The sequence below is a fragment of the Mauremys reevesii genome, linkage group 12, assembly GCF_016161935.1.
Source record: "Mauremys reevesii isolate NIE-2019 linkage group 12, ASM1616193v1, whole genome shotgun sequence".
NCBI lineage: Eukaryota > Metazoa > Chordata > Testudines > Geoemydidae > Mauremys > Mauremys reevesii.
In genome coordinates this window covers 2,821,440-2,838,972 of record NC_052634.1, presented here as the reverse complement: position 1 = coordinate 2,838,972, position 17,533 = coordinate 2,821,440, and the positions used below count along the sequence as shown (strand labels likewise).

Below are 17,533 nucleotides of genomic sequence, written 5' to 3'. Positions count from 1 at the left end.
AATCTCAGTTAAGGCCACTAGACACTACTGTAATACAAATCACTAATGCCATTTCAGCAGTGGATGCACTGATTCCTATCTGCTGTTCGTGAAAAGCACTATGACCCCCCTTCAGGATGAAAGGTAAGATAGTCTTGTTGTTTTGTTTAAGGCTCCTATTTACTGCCCTTAAATTCCATCTTGTAGTGGTGTCTACACTTGCTCTCCACGTAGTGGACAAATAATTTGCATAATTTAATTAAATTTAAGTAATCTTCCCTGAAGCCTGCCTGTAAATGATGCTGTGTACATGGTCTTAAAGCAAATCAGTGCAAAATGATGAAAGAGCCTATTTCAGTTAAGCAAATTATGAGGAGGCAGGTGACGTCCTCCGTATAATAATTCCCTGTGAATTATTTATATGGAATCTGCAATTACACTGAGCAAAACAGTGTTGTGTGCATAAAGCACACTTAATTAGCCAACCACCTGTTATGAATTCAGGCACAGCCAATGGTGGGATCCCTTATCAATTATCCTGCTGCTGTAGTATGTTATCAACATGCGGAGGGAAAGGGGGAGATGGGGCAGGGATAATTGAGGGGGACACCCCGTGGGTAAAATGGAGCATTGGAAAGGAATGGCCCAACGTCCGTGGCCACTCAATTGAAACTAAGAAACAAGTAATTTCAGAGGCAAGTTTGGCCAAGCTCAGTGCTTGCTCCACCGACATGGTCTCATCTTTATTTACCCTACCCCTTATCCCCCTCACTCCATCCATACCAGGCTTCAAGCTAGCCCCTGGGTCTGTCTGTCTCTTGCACTCTGATTTCTGGGGCCTCTTCTGTGTATCTGCAGCCACCTAGAATCTGTCAGTTTCTCATCCCTCTGAATTCTTATGTTGACACCCGTCATAGTAGCATCCAAATCCCATCTCTGACTTAGTCTATCATGCCTCAGCAGTCTCCTCCCTTCTGTCCCCCTTGATCTGCACCTTTTCCAAAAGGCCTGTTTGATCCCAGTCTCTCCCTACAGGGAAGTGATAAAGCTAGAGCAGGGGTCAGCAACCTTTCAGAAGTGCTGTGCCAAGTCTTCATTTATTCACTCTAATTTAAGGTTTCAGGTGCTAGTACTATAGAAAGAGACCTAAAAATGTTAAATGTAAGTCTATAATATATAACCTATTGTATGTAAATTAAATAACATTTTTTAAATATTTAAGAAGCTTCATTTAAAATTAAATTTAAAATGCAGAGCCCCCTTGGGGCTGGTGGTCACGACCTGGGCAGGGTGAGTGCTGCTGAAAATCAGCTTGTGTGCTGCCTTCAGCACCCATGCCGTAGGTTGCCTACCCCGAGCTAGAGAGTGGAAATCCAAACAAGTACCCAGCGTAGTTCCAAACAGCACTACCAGACTTCCCCAGAAGTGAGCAAGCCTTTGCCAGACATTACACTACTTTGTTACATCCCTGGCCTCCATGCTTCCATTCATACATCATGTACCTGGGCTGCAAGCACCTCAAACTGGGCTTCCTGTTCTACCTATCCACGGGTTAATGGAGATGTCCATGAGAAATCAGCCCCCAGGCATGGAGACAGATGAGCTGAAATAGCAGCTTCCGCCTGTGCTATGATGAAGTTTAGAACAAACACTAAAAACAGCCTCGATGGAGCTGTGTTATGAGACTGCAGGAAAGGAAAGGGGGTTGGGTCATGATAGGAGGGAGGTGTGGCCCTACACCCCCAACACATTTCTCTGTCATGCAAACAAGAGTGGTTTCAGAGCTCCAGTTGCAGAGTAGCTCTAGCCAGCTCTGCAATGGTGACCGGCACTGCCCACTGCTACACCACTCCTTGGCTTCTCCTAGCTTACCTAACTGTGTCACACCATGCAGGACTTTCCTGTGCTGCAGAAATGTCCTGTTTGACCTCAGTGGAGAACTTTCACTCATTTCACGCATACTATGTTAAACTCGAGCCCCCTCTTCAGGAAATGGAAAATCCTCCCCTTCCAGTTCATTAGCCCAAAGTGGGGCTGACATTGTCCGTGGCAGAAAGCAAAAGTTATGTGAGTGAGTGGCCCACAGGAGCATGTGCTCTTTCCCCATCAGATATTGGACTGTTCTTGAATGTTTAATAGGAAAGAAATGAGGGTTTTTTTCCTTTAAAGATTTACCATGTACAAATGTATGAGAATATTAAAGGTAACAATTAACTTTATTGGAAACCTTATATTCTCCAACCTCATTAGAACTGCCAACAAGATCTATTATTAGTATTGCTATGCAGATAATGTAATAAAAAGGGTATTTAAAGTAGATAGTTTTGCATTGAAATAAAATAGCTTTTCTTTCCCTTTCCCTTTCTCTCTTTAAAATGTTCTATTACACTTAAGGCATTAAGTAAGTATCTGATTGCCTCAACATGCAGAGGGGAGAGGGTCTGCACCCTTTCCTTTGAAAGTGTTTTCTGGCAGAAACAGACCTTAATCTGCATCAGGATAATAAATATGCACTGCACACCTAGAGCCTCTCATCTGCCTCGGAGGAGCTCAGAGCACAGGGAGAGAACCCAGGAGTCCTGATTCCCATAATGCCTCCCATTTTAAAACAGGGGCCTGCTGTGGCATGCTTCTACCTACAGCTCTCCCTGTACCAGCTCTACCAGCCATCCCACTTGCTCGCACCACTCCTCCCAGCAAGGGGCTTACTGAAACTATTTAAAGGAATAATACCCAATTCATGTACACTGCACAGTGTGTGTGTGTGTGTGTGTGTGTGTGTGGTATGTGCCACTCCTGGTACCTGGAGAACTGAGCTGTGAGGATAAGCCCAGGGGATTGGCCAGGAGCTGGGTCCATCAATGGATCCCTCTCTTTTTTTTGAGGTTCCACACCATGAAGCTGTTGGACTCCCATCTTTAAACTTCAGTTCAGCTTCCCTTTCCCTGTTCTTCAGTAGGACGGCTGCGGGCACAGCATTTTTGTGAGGGAGAGAGGACATGGGGGGAAGGGGGCTATGCTGGGAAAAGCTGCTGAAAATGCACAGACAAAAAGGAAAAAATTGGGGGGTAGTTTTTTGAAAACCCCCATGAAGCTGAGCATGGCAGGTTCTCACACTGCGGTTGGCTCACAGAATGGTTTGTCCAGCTGTGAGTGGACATCTAGGGTCCTCCGCTGTGATGACTGGCTAACACAATAGAGAAATTCCTCACAATGGGAAGCCCAGGGCATGAGTTTCCAGTACCATCTGGGAACACAGACAGGGGGGCGACCTGCTTCTCCCTGTATGCACACCCAGCAACAACAGCTGCTCTTCTTGCAGGGTCAGAGAACTCAAGGGTTGCACACCCAGTGCTCAGATCCCTTGGTATGAGCACCCGAGAATTACCTGAGACAGCTGGTCCGATAGTAACAGGTGCTCGCCCACACAGACAGCCTCTGCCTGCACACGCAGGCCACATCGACACACCGTTCAGAATGCCACAGCAAGGGCTGTTTCTGTAATTCACCACTGCTGCTGTTCATGGGTCATTTTGCTCATGCTGCCATTGTTGATCAAGTGCCCATCACAGCAGCCCTAAGAGGTTTGGGAGCTGGCCATGCCAGGCTGCTAACCTGCTCTGCCATCTCTGTTTAGCACATTCACTCGGGCCCCACAGCGATGGCTGCCAATGCCTGGCCAATGGGAATGGCTCTTCCTGCTCAGTCGTTCCTGGGCCCCACCAGTGGAGGGTGCTGCTCGGAGGGTCAGCACCAACTCGCTGCTGCCGTCCAGAGCTAGGGCAAGTGGATGGAGAGGGCTGGTGGCAGGAGAGCGAGAGCACAAGCCACATGGAGATGACGCAGCCTCGTGCGATGGCACCGGCCACAGTTAGTTGGGGACAGCAGAAGGAGCAAGGGCCTTATCAAAACAGAAAGCATCAAGCGTGTGTTATTCCTGGAGATAGTGCACCCTAGCTGACTCCCCTCACTGCAGTGACTCTGAGTGGAGCATGTGTGTGTTGCGTGTGGGTGTGTATGTTTGCACGCGGATGTAAACACAGACTGCTGCCAGCCATCTTCTTATAGCACATAAGTGGGGAAACAATTTGCATAACTTAATTAAAATTTTACAGTAATCTTCAACTAGTCAGGTTCTAACAAACAAACATAAAATCCTCTGCCTTAAACCCTGAAGGTTAATTAGCCTCTCATAGGTGTCTGCCACCTCAAGGAAAGCAAATTGCAGAAGAGCAACAGTTGATTTGCCTTGTTTTTTTGACTGGCTGAATAATGTAAATCAACAGCTGATTAAATAGGGCCATAAAAACCAAAGTAGGCCTAGAATCGAGCTTGGAACGGACACTATCTCCAGCCCCCAGTTGCCAGGCCACAGATTTGCTCCTGCTCTTTGTACTAATCACTGTTCCCTCAGGCCATGCTGCAAAACATGCCAGGTGCAGCCAGGCTAGAGAGCATCATAGGAATTGCCATCCTGTATAAGACCATTGTCCATAATCAGTATCCTCTCACCAACACCACCAGCACCAGCTGCTTCAGAGATGCAGTTATGGGATAACCTGTCCCCAGGGAAAACTTCTTCTTAGTCCTCAAAAGCTAATGCCTGCATGAATCCCTGAAGCATAAAAATAGATACTAGAATTGGTCAGAAAATGGATCATCCCCCCCCCCCCCCCCGAAAATTTTGACTCTTCATTAAAAAAAAAACATAAAACCAGAACATTCTTGGCCAAAAATGCTGAAAATTTTTGCCAAAACAGTTTTTGGGTGTTTGGTTTTCTGGAGCAAAATGAAAAACTTTTGAGGAAAGCAGACACATTCCTCCAAAATAGTTGTTTATTAAAAAATCCTATTTTCTATAGAAAAAAAGTTCTAATGAAATTTTCCCACCATCCCCAGTAATGACCTCACACTAACAGTGCAACTCTGCTTTGCATTGGGAAAGGCAAATCTTTCTTTGCATCATCAAATTGTATACTGTCTGATACCTATTTTTCTTCTGTTTTATTTTATGTGAGACACTTCCAGTTCTTGTTCTAGTCATTTACTCTTGTCCATAGTTAGACGCATGGGTGAGAATCTCTATCCTTTCATGCTCCAGCTTCCATTTAACCACATTACATCTGTGCAGCAGGTGGGCGTGGGAGAGGAACAAGCACTTAAGGAGTCAAAAAAATAGGTTACATTTGGTGACACAAAAAAACCTGCGTAAAAATATCAGGGCTCGTTTTCCTCCCACCTCCTCTCCTGAGTTTTGCTCTGAATCACAGCTTTAAATATGAATCTACAAGCACAAAGTGGAACTCGACTGCAACATTAAGTCAGTGGAGTTACCCCCTTGTAAAACTGGCGTAAATGAGAAGAGGTTCAGGCCCTCTCCCTCCTCCAAGGCCATGCAGAACACTGTCCAGTGGGAGAAGCGAGTGTCACGGCCTAGCAGCTTAGGCACAGAAAGGGGATTTGAGAGGCTATGTGGGCTGGTTGGGAATGAACAGACCTGCTCTTGAAATCCATAAGCCGTTTGTGAACAGTGGTTTTTCAGCCAGCGTTGGGCTTCTCAGCATAGCTGCACAGAGCGAAGGGGTGTTCAGGGACTCGGAACATGGACTCTTATCATCATAAAAAAGAATTGTTTAATTTGTGGGTTTAAATTTTAAATAACTCTGCCAGAGGAGAGCAGCTCCTGGGCCGCTCTCAGCTCTCGACCTTGCACTCAGCCGCTCCATTCAAATTCCATTTCGGTAAGAGCCCCCAGTGGGGATTCAAATACCATTTAAATGAGCTCATTTCTCTCATTCCTCTGAATGTCTCTCTGCTGCAGAACACAGGGCAGGACAGCTCTGCCGTGGTCCCTGTCTTCCCATACGGACAGTGTGTGACGCCCTCTGTTCTGTTCTATTCTCTAGATGTTTTTATACCATGCTCAACACTGTAATATCTCAGCACCTGTTGGGCATAGGACTCCGCATAGAATCACAGAAATGGGCTAGAAGGGACCTCGAGAGGTCATCTAGTCCATGCCCCTGTGCTGAGACAGGACCAAGAAAATCTAGCCCATCCCTGGCATGTGTTTGTCTAGCCTGTTCTATAAGGAGCAATGTAAAAACCTCTCCATCACTGGAAGTTTTAGAGATGTAAACATTGGCACAAAAGTATCACTTTATACACTTGGGCTGAAATTTTCAAAGCCTCTTACCAGATTTCAAGATAACCAACCCCCAAGCGTTCAGACTCACATCAGACCCCCAAAACTTTGAGATTTTTTTAGAAATAAGGAGATTTTCAGAACTTTTTTTTTTTTAATTTCCTGCCTGGTTTTAAGTGTTTAGTGTGCACATTTTCCAAAATGTCTCCACCATCTTAAGGCTGGAAACTTTTAAATGACACTTGTGTGGGTGAGATAGGTGAATGCAGTGGGCTCAACTTTCTCAGCGACTGACCCACAATTGCTGAACTCTCTTCCACCAGGGATTCAAGTAGCCATGAACCTTACTACCTCATCTCTTTTTTTAGTATGATTTCTGATTTGATACCAAGGAGAAGAACAAGGTAGAACTATACAAAGAGATGCATTCTATTTTCCCATTTCCTGAGTGATGCTAAAGCAGCTGTACTGCAGAGCAGATCTGGGTAAATCTTGGTGGGCTAAATGGCAATTTAGGTCCCAATTCTTCCAGCTTTTCTTACCTTTCATCTTAATTTGTGGAGTAAATGAGTGGCAGTACCAGAAACTCAGAAAATGTAATACTTGCAATTGACTAGTTCCGCTCAGATCTCCAGTTGGACTCTAAGGCACCAGTGAATAGAATTTTATCTCCATTGTTGCTGTTATTTCTTTTCTTCCCCTTGACTTTGTGTAAGGGGAAGTGCTCCGCACTCTGGCCTTGCAAGAGCTGAACTGGGCCAGGTGGGCCTAATTAACTAATTAGGCTGCAAAGAGGGGAGCTTTAGGCTAATTAGAGAGAGGCTCACCAGTGCAGGAATAGGCCTAGTCTACAGGCAAGCTGCTGGGAAAGGCTGCAGGATGCATGTAGCAGTTACTTCCTGGGAAGAGGGAGGAGTGTTTGCAGTTACACCTTGGGTGGAGGATTCTTGCAACTGGCACACCCAGAGAGAGAAGGGGAATGACAGCGTAGGAAGCAGTCCAGGGAAGGGGCAGAGAGGGTCCCTGGACTGGAGCCTGGAGAAGAGGGCAGGCCTGGGTTCCCCTACAAGCCACCAAGGAGTGGAGGCAGTGGATGGGAGGACTGCCTAGGACTGCTGCTGGACTGTATCCTGGAAGGGGGAACACTGCCTGGAGTGGAGCACCCCAGAGGAGGGTTACGTCACAAAGGAGATGCTGAGGGTCCTGGCGTGTCAAGGAGCTGCAGACCAGAGAGAGGGAGTAACAGTGTGCAGACTGCGGAAGGGGTAATCCCCAGAGCGACCAAGAGGAGGCGCCAGACAAGCGGTGAGTGGAGCACCCTGTGAGTTTGCCACTAGATCCCCTTGTACAAAGGATTGTTCCATCATGTTTGTTACACCTTGCAGGCTAAGGCTGTATCTGCACTATGGCCTGTGTCAGTGAAACTCGTGTCACTCAGGGGTGTGAATATTCCACCCCTTACCCCCCCAAGCACCATAAATTGCACCGACATAAGTGTTGGTGTGCACAGTGCTCTGTCGGCGGGAGAGCTTCTCCTGCGCACACAGCTTATGCCGCTCGCAGAGGGGGGTTTCTTATGCTGACAGGAGAGCTCTCCCCCATGCACTGCAGTGGCACAGCTGTACTGGTACCAGTGCACTGCTTCGGAGCTGTATATATAGACATGGCCTAAGAGAGATGAGTCCAGGGACCTGAAAGCAATGCTAGTAATGAATAACTACTCGGCTCCCATTGGGTGACAGTCCAGGGAAGGGGCAGAGAGTTAATATTCCACCACACGTAATGGAGCAATGGCCCAGGCTGGGTGAAAGGGAAGAAGGGGTGTTTTTCAGCATGATCCATTGAGGGCTGTCTGGAGAACCGGTAGCCATAGGTATGGTCTCCCCGTCCCTCCTCATATTCTTATGTTCCTGCACTTAAAACTTGAGGGGCTTCTGCGCGGGGCCAGCTCCAGGTTTTCTGCCACCCCAAACAGCCCCCCTCCAAAAAAAAAAAAAAAATTGGCGGCACTTTGGCAGCAGCTCAATCGTGCTGCTCCATTCTTCAGCAGTGGGGGTCCTTCACTCCCTCTCTTCCTCTTCGGCGGCAGCTCAAAGAGAAAGAGAGGGACTGAGGGACTCACCGCTGAAGACTCGGATGGGCCGCCCCGATAGTGGACGGAGTGCCGCCCCTTTGTATTGGCCGCCCCAAGCACCTGCTTCCTTAGCTGGTGCCTGGAGCCGGCCCTGCTTCTGTGCAATTTCAAGAGCTCCTTGTTCTCTGTTTGGCCTGGCGAGGCTATGAATGGGGGAAGGGGGTGTTTCAATGCTAGGACTTCATTTCCAAGGCAGTGGCAGAAATGCTGTGACAATCAATAGCCCTTGTATGGGAAGTGTGGCTACTTGAGATGAATTCTGATGTATTCTCAGGCTATACTAGATTGTAAAGTCTTTGAGTCAGGGATGGTCTTTCCACTCTATCTGTGCGTGTTGCCTGGTGCCATGGGGTCCTGAGTCCATTTAGGGCTCCTAGATGCTACCATATTACAAGAAAAACGCAGGCACAGAAGGATTGTCTTGCTGGAAATTCCAGTGGTCCATCCAGTCTTGCCTCTTGTTACAGAGACCCTGTACCCACAGCACTGGCGCTCCTCCCAAGTGGCTGGGCGTCTGTAAGGCTCAGAGGGTCTGATCAGACACTGAGCTCAGATCTATGCAATTATCTGTGGTGAGCTTGGCTTTGCTGATGATTTGTTAGCTCCGCACATATCCTTACTAATTATAAATCTCAACCAAGATTTGCATTTTTATGAAATGCTTGTGCAGGAAATCTTTATTAAAAGAAACTCCCGTACATATTAATTCAATCTAATCTTGGTCGTTTCACGTTCCATAGGTTTGTAGCTTTGCAAAAGCACTTTCTTAACGTCTATAACTCCCCAGTTTCTCTACCCAGCAATCCGCTGCATTAAGTGTTGCGTTTATCTGTGAAGATAGTATATCATCCTTTTATAATAGAATCTAACGAAGTCTGAGTCCTCCACTATCCCAGCATCTTCAGCCTGGATGCTTACCTAGTCTGAATGCCATGGGTCAAATTCATCCCTGAAGTAACTTCATTGCAGGAGGATGGACTTGATCTATAGCTTTGCAGGGAGAAAAATCAGTGGAGTTACACCAGAGGTGAATTTGATCCAATGTTTATTAGTTATTTAGATTGTAGAGTTGGGTGTTTTCCAAAGGCGGAGAGTATCACAATCCCTGCCCCAAACAGCTGGCAGTGTACAGATGATAGAGAACCTGCTTTTCCACCATGTTGCACTAGATTTATGCAGGTGCAGTTCCACTGACTCCAAGTGGGTTGCAGTGACACAGAGCAGAGAAGAATCAGGCCCTAGAGAGTCTGTTTTCTTTTCCTTTTCTTTGAAACATTTTTTGAGTCTGTTAATGATGCACTGGAGGTGATCAGGAGCAGAGCCAGGCAAGGGGCAGGGATTTTATGCAAACCCATGGGGAAAAATCAATACAGATCCCAGTTTGTGAGGGGCTTGTGCAAACATCTGGCAATCAGACTTTGAGGAGTTCAGTTTCCTTTGCGGATCTGTCCATAGGGATGTCAGTTAGCAGGGGTTTCCCTCAGACCTTTGGGGGATGAGCCCTGTGAGCATACGTTGTCAGCAGGCCCTTTTATTCAGCGGGGTCAGAGTGTGGGGATATGAGCTCTCAGGGCATTCACACAAACCATTTTCCAGTGTTGGTTTGAAGCCCTGGAGATTTACTGTGCATCACTGGTTTAATATTAATTAAAAAAAAACAAATTGAAACCCAGCTGAAACCAAGGACGAGCTTGGGATCGACACCACTGAGCAGAACCATCAGTCTGCCCAGGCTTACATGAGGCAGATTCATGGGAAGATGCACGAACTGCTACACAGTCAGCCTGAGAACTAGGTTTATGAAGAAACACGGGAGCTGTCATAGCATTTACACTATGCAACTAATCAAAGATCACTCTAGTTCCCCCTTATGCTTCCCTTGTATTGGCCGTGGAAGCTCCTGAAGGAAAGCTGAATGTGCAGAATGGATTGGGCTACTTGAAACTCTCTGTTCCAATGGCTGAATGGCTCCCCTGGTTTGAACAGGTTTATTATTTAATGCGTGACGGTAGCACCTAGAGCCCCCAAACAAGACCAGGGCCTTCTTGTGCTGGGTCCTGTACAAACGCATACTAAGACAGGCCCTGCCCCATAAAAAAACCAAGCAGGTCAATTCTCCACATTGTACCAATGGGGAATTGAGGCACTGAGAGCTAAAATGACTTACCCCCATATTACTCAGGGAATCCAAGAAAAAGGACGCAGTGTGGTCTAGTGGATAGGACACTCAATCAGATTCAGAAGACATCTGGCTCAGCGACTGACCTGCTGTGTAGGGTGACCAGACAGCAAATGTGAAAAATCGGGACAGGGTGTGTGTGTGGGGGGGGTAATAGGAGTCTATATAAGGGGGAAAAATTGGGACTATCCCTATAAAATTGGGCATCTGGTCACCCTACTGCTGTGTAACCATGTGCAATTCCCCTCCCCTCACTGTGTGCCCTCCCACCCCTGCACACTATCTAGATTGCAAGCTTTCTGGGGTGAAGACTGTCTCCAACTATGTGTTCATACAGCATGTAGCTCAATGGGTCACCAATCTCTGTTATTACTGTAATGGAAATAAATAGATTAATAATAATTAATGAGCAGAGCAGGGAACTGAACCCAGATATCCAGAGTCCCAGTTCAGGGTCTTAACCCTACTCCCCAAAAACATACTCTTTTAGCCTTGTCTTGAGGGTGAGACTCGGACACGTTAGATGGGACAGACTGGGGAACCTCCAGGCCCGTTTCTTAGCTTGAGACGAATATAGTCCCCTCGCAAAGTGGGGAGAGTTTCTTTCTCAACAGCGCTCAGAGAGAGTCACAGAAAATATCTTTCTTCCCTTTAACAGGGACTCTTCTTTAATTGGGCTCTTCCTAGATGAGGCTCAAAGCCAATAATTTAATCAGCAATTTGTATCTCCTTTGAAATGCCTTTGTCTGGAGTCAGGGGGAAAAAAGCTTAGCGTTTCCTCCCTGAAATATGGCTGCCGGATGCAAGGGAATAGAGAACGCAAATAAGCAAAGCAAAGTTAAGCTTTCTGTATAGAGCTGGAGGCTTAGCGGTGCAGATTACAACAGCAGGTGATGAGCAACTTTAGCCTCCGCTGTGTAGGCTGTGAAAAATCCTGTTACACTCTTAAAAGCATTTTAGCTACAGCTCTGAGTTTCAGAAATGATTGATCTGAAATCTAAAGGGCTGACGACAACTGGAGACCAAAAGTTATTCAGCTCTAGGCCAGGAGCAGACTCGGTAGGGCCAAAGAGCTGTTGGATTCCAGGAGCAAGCTTGAGTTTGAAGCCTGCCTTCTTTCTCTCCATCACTTGGGGGAACTTCTGATCTGCCTTGGATCTTGGCAGATAAGTTGTTTGCAGCTGTATTGCAGATCCCCCGTAGCTCAGCATTAGGTTGATCACCAATGTTGACAATAGATGCCTGTGAAGTTTCTGTTCATTAGCAACTAATAATTAACTAATTAACCAATTAGCTCATATTACATTTCTTAGGCCAGATCCTGTTGACTTAAATGGAGCTGTGCCGATTTTAACTTTCTGAAGACCTTGGATGAAATCCTGGCCTGATTGAAGTAAATGGCAAAAGTCCCATTGAATTCAATGGAGCCAGAATTTTGCTTCTTGGTTTTAAGAGCTGGTCCGCATGCAAAACAGACACCAGTTTAACTGAAATCAGGTATTGGACCAATGTAGTGAAGCGAATGCAAGCCTATATGTAGGAACACTTAAATCATTTTGCAAGAGGATTAGGTGGATTTCACTTCATTTGGTGAATTACCAGTGTAGACATGGCCTTAGGAAAAAATACCCCAAAAGGGTTACTGAATCAAAAAAAAAATGTGTGTTGTAAAACAGGTATAGAGGGGGAAGGACACAACTGTCCAACCTTGAGAACTTCAGCACCCAACTCAGTCTGTAATTTTGACAGACACCTGGGCCAAGTGGTTTTGATGGAAAGAGTGACCAGAAAGGCCAGAATCTGGTAGCTGCTGAGCTCAGCACTGGATTAATCCCACACTCTCTTACTATGTGTTTGGACAGCATTGGGCCCTGATCCTTATGGGAGGCTCCGCATGCAATCAAAACATTACTTAATATTATATTAGGAGAGAATCTCCGGAGTCTGTGTCCACTCATTTCACTCCTAGTGAGGAACTAACTCACTCCAAGGCTCCAAACTCTGCTCAGGAGCTGGGAACATATCCTTTAGTCATATTGGCAGCTTGTGTCGTTTAGGGGAAAGTGCCACATTTGTTCTACTTTAATATCCTCTCAGGAGGCACCTTAAACACCTGATGTTAGTTCACGAGGGGGCAACAGTTATTCCTTCATGGAATTCCAAGTCTCTTGATACAACATGAAAGGAAAAGTGTTCCCAGGCTGTGCCTGACATCCCTGGAGCTTGTCCCAGCCAGCAGTTAAACTTTGTGCAGCCATGAAGGGAATTTACTCTTGAGAATCCCCTGGTTTGCTTTCTTAGCAGTCTCCACTAAGCACAGACCTAGCAATGTCGTCAAACTCCGAGGCAGGCACTCCGTCTCTGAAGCTTGGCCACATCCGTTCTGCAGGGGTCAGTGGGGTGTTTTCACTGCAAGAGGCATCAGAGAGAACAGTGTCCCAAGGAGAGGCTGTGCGAGACTTCAGGGATATCTGGCAGGAGCTGGCCCAGGTTGGAGCATTCAGTCCATCATGAGTGCTGGCTGCTTACTTCAAAGCTTCATTAACAACAAATCAGCAGTGGGAGTTCTGAAGCTGCTGGCTAATGAAGCCCAGCTGGGTCAGTTCAGAACCCTGCAAAACTCAGAGGCACAAAGGACAGGTTAGAAACTTTCCAGCTCTGGGAAGTGCCCTTTCTGCTGTAGTATCTTGGGGGGTGGGGGGGAGAGAGTGCATGGGAATATACTTTGATTCTAGAGACCTGCAGCATAATACCAGGGGAGAGCCTATCGCCATGCAGCTGTCACTAACATAACATGGTGCAACCTGCTGCAAGTGCATGCTGCACTCTGATGGAGATAAAACTGAAGTGCGCCAGCATAGTGCAAGGAGATGCTGCATGGTGATACAGCTAATACTAATTTGCAGCAGCAGCACAGTGCAGGGCGACAGAGCATCAGGATTCGGTTCAATATTGATGTGCAACACAACATGGCAAGGCAAGCTAGGTTAATGCACAGGGTTCAGGCATTTGTTTTAGGATGTTCAGGGCAGTCAGTCACCCCACAGTAGTAAGTGTGATATAAATGCTTAGCCACATGAAAGATCCAATGATACTTGGTACTGTACTTTTGGCAATTCAGCAGCAATATAGACATACCTGAAATATTCAGAGGCACAAATAGGTGCAGCCGAGCTGGACGGACAGTAGCTGGGACGGGTGGGCAGTAAGCAGCTCAGGAGTGTCTCTTTCAAGACCCAAGTGGTGTCTCCAGTGGAAGTCTGAGTCTAACACCACAAGAGCGGCGTGTCTGTTCCTACTGCACTCTAATAGCTTTTCTCTTTCTATGTTCAAACCCTTTCTAATGCTTAAGATGCTAATCCCCCCCCCCCCCACTTCTGAAGGAGACGGGAGGGAATGAGAGTTGTTACGGAGAAGGGCTCTGGATCCATTCTGATTTACTCCTCTGGCATCACATTTAATTTTGGGTTTATTATCATTATTGAGGGCTTATTTTTATTAACTTTATGGTAATGATGCTGGCGCTGTGTGGTCCCAGAGCCTTTGGCTTTGGCTGAAGGAGGAGTTGACATTTCCAGGCACCAGACTGTGCAGAGACTAGATGCAAGCGAACGAGCACGGCGGGAGCAGCTGCTCCCTCTAGCTCAGCTGAGTCAGGAGCCCAGTGTACATCCACTTCCAGGGAGAAATAAGCTGCTTCGTTAAATGTAGGGAAATTTCTAATAAGAATAAAAAGGAAGCGACAGTGCAGAAAAAGGCCTTCCCCTAGGAGACAAGAAAACAGAGCTGGATCTGCTGGGGACATATAAATACGTAGTGTGTCCCCAAACCTTCTCGCATCTTCGAAGAGCATTCAGGTTTCAAAGTCAAGCACTCAGAGTGAGGAAATGCCAGAATTAAGGTTGCCAGTCCCTAGTTTGCCCCCCTTGTGTGTATCTTTAATTACCTGATCACACATGCCCGAGACAGAGAGGGAGGCCTTACGCCGGTAACTCTCGGCTCCAGGGCTATACGTGCAGCTCGAAGGGGTCTGAAGACACCATAGCAATGCTTTGCACTGCCCCGACGCCCCCTTCCAGCAGAAGTCCACAGCACTTTACGTAGCAGGATTGGCAGCAGCAGTCACATCTTGTGTCTCTCTTACGTGAATTTTGCTTGAATTTATTGCACTATGGACCCCCTGTTTAAGATTTTCATGCCTAATTCATGATTAGGGTTACCCCAAAAGGAGGGTCAATTCTCCGCTTCCCAGGCACAGCCAGAGAGCTATTCCCATTTCTGAGGACATGCATTAGAGCCTTGCTAATTCACACACCACTGATCCACAAGCCCAGTAATATTCCCCAAAGACACCCGGCCCTGCTCTCAGCCCTCTTCTCAGCTCTGATTTCATAGTAGGGAGGGGACTGGGAGTTTTCAGTTACTTACAAGCTCTTCCATAGAACGCTCACTAGTGTATGATACACAGTGTCATTATCACTTACAAGTCAACAGCTCTTGCCTAAGTTAATGAAAAATATTAGAGGAAGCAGCAATGTTGAGTTTTATCATTACACTTGCTCACCAGTTCACAAACGAGTTGAGCCAGAAACCCATTAAAGACAATGGAAAGTGCCCACTGACTTCGGTGGGTTTTTAAATCAGGCCCCAATTTGGCAATTTACAATGGCTCTCCTAGCAGGTAGCGTGAATTCGCAGTGGTTCTATGCTTATTTATATTATATACTAGGAAGGGGCCAAAACATCTACCCTAACCCTTTTGTATCTCAGCACATGTGACGGGAGTTGGATCTGAATTCCCAGAGCAAAATCCATCCGAACAGAGTTTATTCCATGCTGGATTAACAATCAGAAAAGACCTACCTGGGAACTTGTTCTCACAGAATTTGAGGCCAAGGTGGTGGAAGTCTCATGAGAAGAGCTGGCCTTTTGAGATTTCCACAAGTCAGGACGGTGGAGACGTGTGTTTGGCTGTGAGAGATTGCTGCAGTTCGGTGTTGATAAACGCAAGAGAGAAATTGAGTTGAGATTTTTGCTTTGAACCTGAATCCTAAACTGGATCTGAGCATTGGAGCCCAGAGATGCTAATTAGAGCTGGTTGGGAGTGTTTTGCCAAAATATTGTAAAATATCGATCCTACAAAAAGTTCTCATTTTGATGGAAAGGGTCGTTTTTGACGAATATTTGACTCAAAAAAAAGTTGAAAATGATTTAAATTGTTAAAACATTTTGTTTCAACATAATCAAAACAAAAAAATTCTGATTTTCCAGTTCAAAATTATTTTTTCTAAAATTAAGCTATGATAGCAAACAAAAATGTTAAAGAATAAAGAACAGTTGAAATGAAATGAGTTGACTGACCCAAACCAATTTTTTTTTCAGATTTTTGAAAATTTGAGATTTTGACTTTTCGTCCTGATCAAAATTTTTCTCACTTTCAATATCTAAAAAATTGTCATGGGATGGGAAAACCATTTCCCACCCAGCTCTGAAGCTAATGCCTACTGTTGAGTCAAGCCCTGGAAGAGCGTGAAGAGGATTCTCTTGTATAGAAGACACTTAGTATCTGAGAGCTGGTCCACACTAGAAAGTGAGCTCGACCTAGCTACATTACCATGGGGTGTGAAAAATTCACACCTCCGAGAGACTAAGCCCAGTGTAGACAGTGCTAGGTTGATGGAAAAATTATTCTGTTGACCTAGGTACAGCCTCTCAAAGCCACTACAGTGGTGGAAGAACATGCGAACACATGCACCAAGTCCCCACGCAGCTGAAGGGCTGAGGATGGAGAGGAATTATTCTGAAACAAAGCATAAAAGACTCTGGCAAAAACATCTCTTTCCTGCTCTTGAGCTGCCCTTTGAAATGGATTTCCCTCGTGGTGGCATTTCTCATTTTGACTGTTTGTCTCCCAGGAGCGTCCGGAATTAATATTCTGTGTTCCTGGTGCCTGCTGCTGTCTGGCTACCTTTTAATTGAGGGGTGCATCTGACGAAGCCTTGAATCACTGCTGATAGAGTGAACAATGGAACTTGAAACATCAGTATCTCATCCTGGGAGCTGGCAGCTTGTTTCATTGCAGGTGTCTAGGGCAGAGGGGGAGAAACGGGTGAGCTATGCATTCAGCTACTGGCATCCAGATTCAATTTGAGTGTTCCCCCTCCCGTTCCCCCCCGTCCGTCCCCTCCCGGCAGAGCCTGTTCCTTCCATCTTGTGCCAGGCCTGGCAGAGGTTCCCTTGTAGATCACAGAGGATGCTGAACATGTCGGATGAGCCACCTGTGTTATTTTAAGTGAATTTTGTGCTGGTAAAAGGTGCCAGGATAACAACCCAGGAGATTAGTGTCTTGTATCCATAGAACAGGTACTACATGGGAGGACGAACCGTGTCGGCTTCCCACACTCTCTGCTGCCTGCCTGTGGGTCCAGCTGCTCACTTGGAAGCATCTCCTCTACTAATTCATTCTCAGTGGTCCACTGAATTCTTGGCCTCCCTGATGAGAACAGCCAACAAGGCTGCCAGCTGTGTGGACAGGGTTGTTATCGTGATGTGGACACTTGGAATGAGGCTTGCTAAACTCATGTCACTTGGGCCACCAAATATCCATCCCTGTGTTGTACTGGAAAGAGAGAGTTCAAGCACTAATATTTTCCCATTGTCCCTCAGTCTGGAGGAGGCCGAACAGACCTAGAAGAGAGAAGCAGGGCAGGGCTGGTTGTTTTGGGAGGAAGGTGGAAGAGGATGAAAAGAAGCCCAGCCAAGGTGTAAAGGTCCTTGGCAGCAGAGCAGCGCCAGGACTCGGTTGCAGTCAATACAAAGAGGATTCCTCCACAAGGCTGTTCGACACAGACAAACCCTGCAGTTCTGTCTGGCTCTGGAGCTCTCAGACTGACTAATGCAGCCTACGCTGCCCAGCGTCACCACACAGGGTCTCTAAGTGCTGGCGTATGATGAGCAGCCAGGAAACATTCTGCTGCCTACCTGGCCTAAAGATTCAGATAAGCTTTTTTTGGGGGGGGGGAGCTAAACTTTTGCGGGCTTAGCCATAGTGCACCTCTGCTCCCTGTGAGGTTTGTCCTTCACTAGAAATTAGTGA

The 17,533-nt window shown here is 46.5% G+C and overlaps 1 long non-coding RNA gene across 1 annotated transcript in view; it reads left to right on the top strand.

Annotated features, from left to right (window-relative positions):
- LOC120375597 overlaps positions 1–212 on the top strand; it is a 46,963-nt gene extending 46,751 nt beyond the window's left edge. Inside the window, exon 6 of the long non-coding RNA XR_005586657.1 lies at positions 61–212. This is a non-coding gene — a long non-coding RNA (uncharacterized LOC120375597). The remainder of the gene's footprint in view (positions 1–60) is intronic.
- Positions 213–17,533: the final 17,321 nt, after the last annotated feature.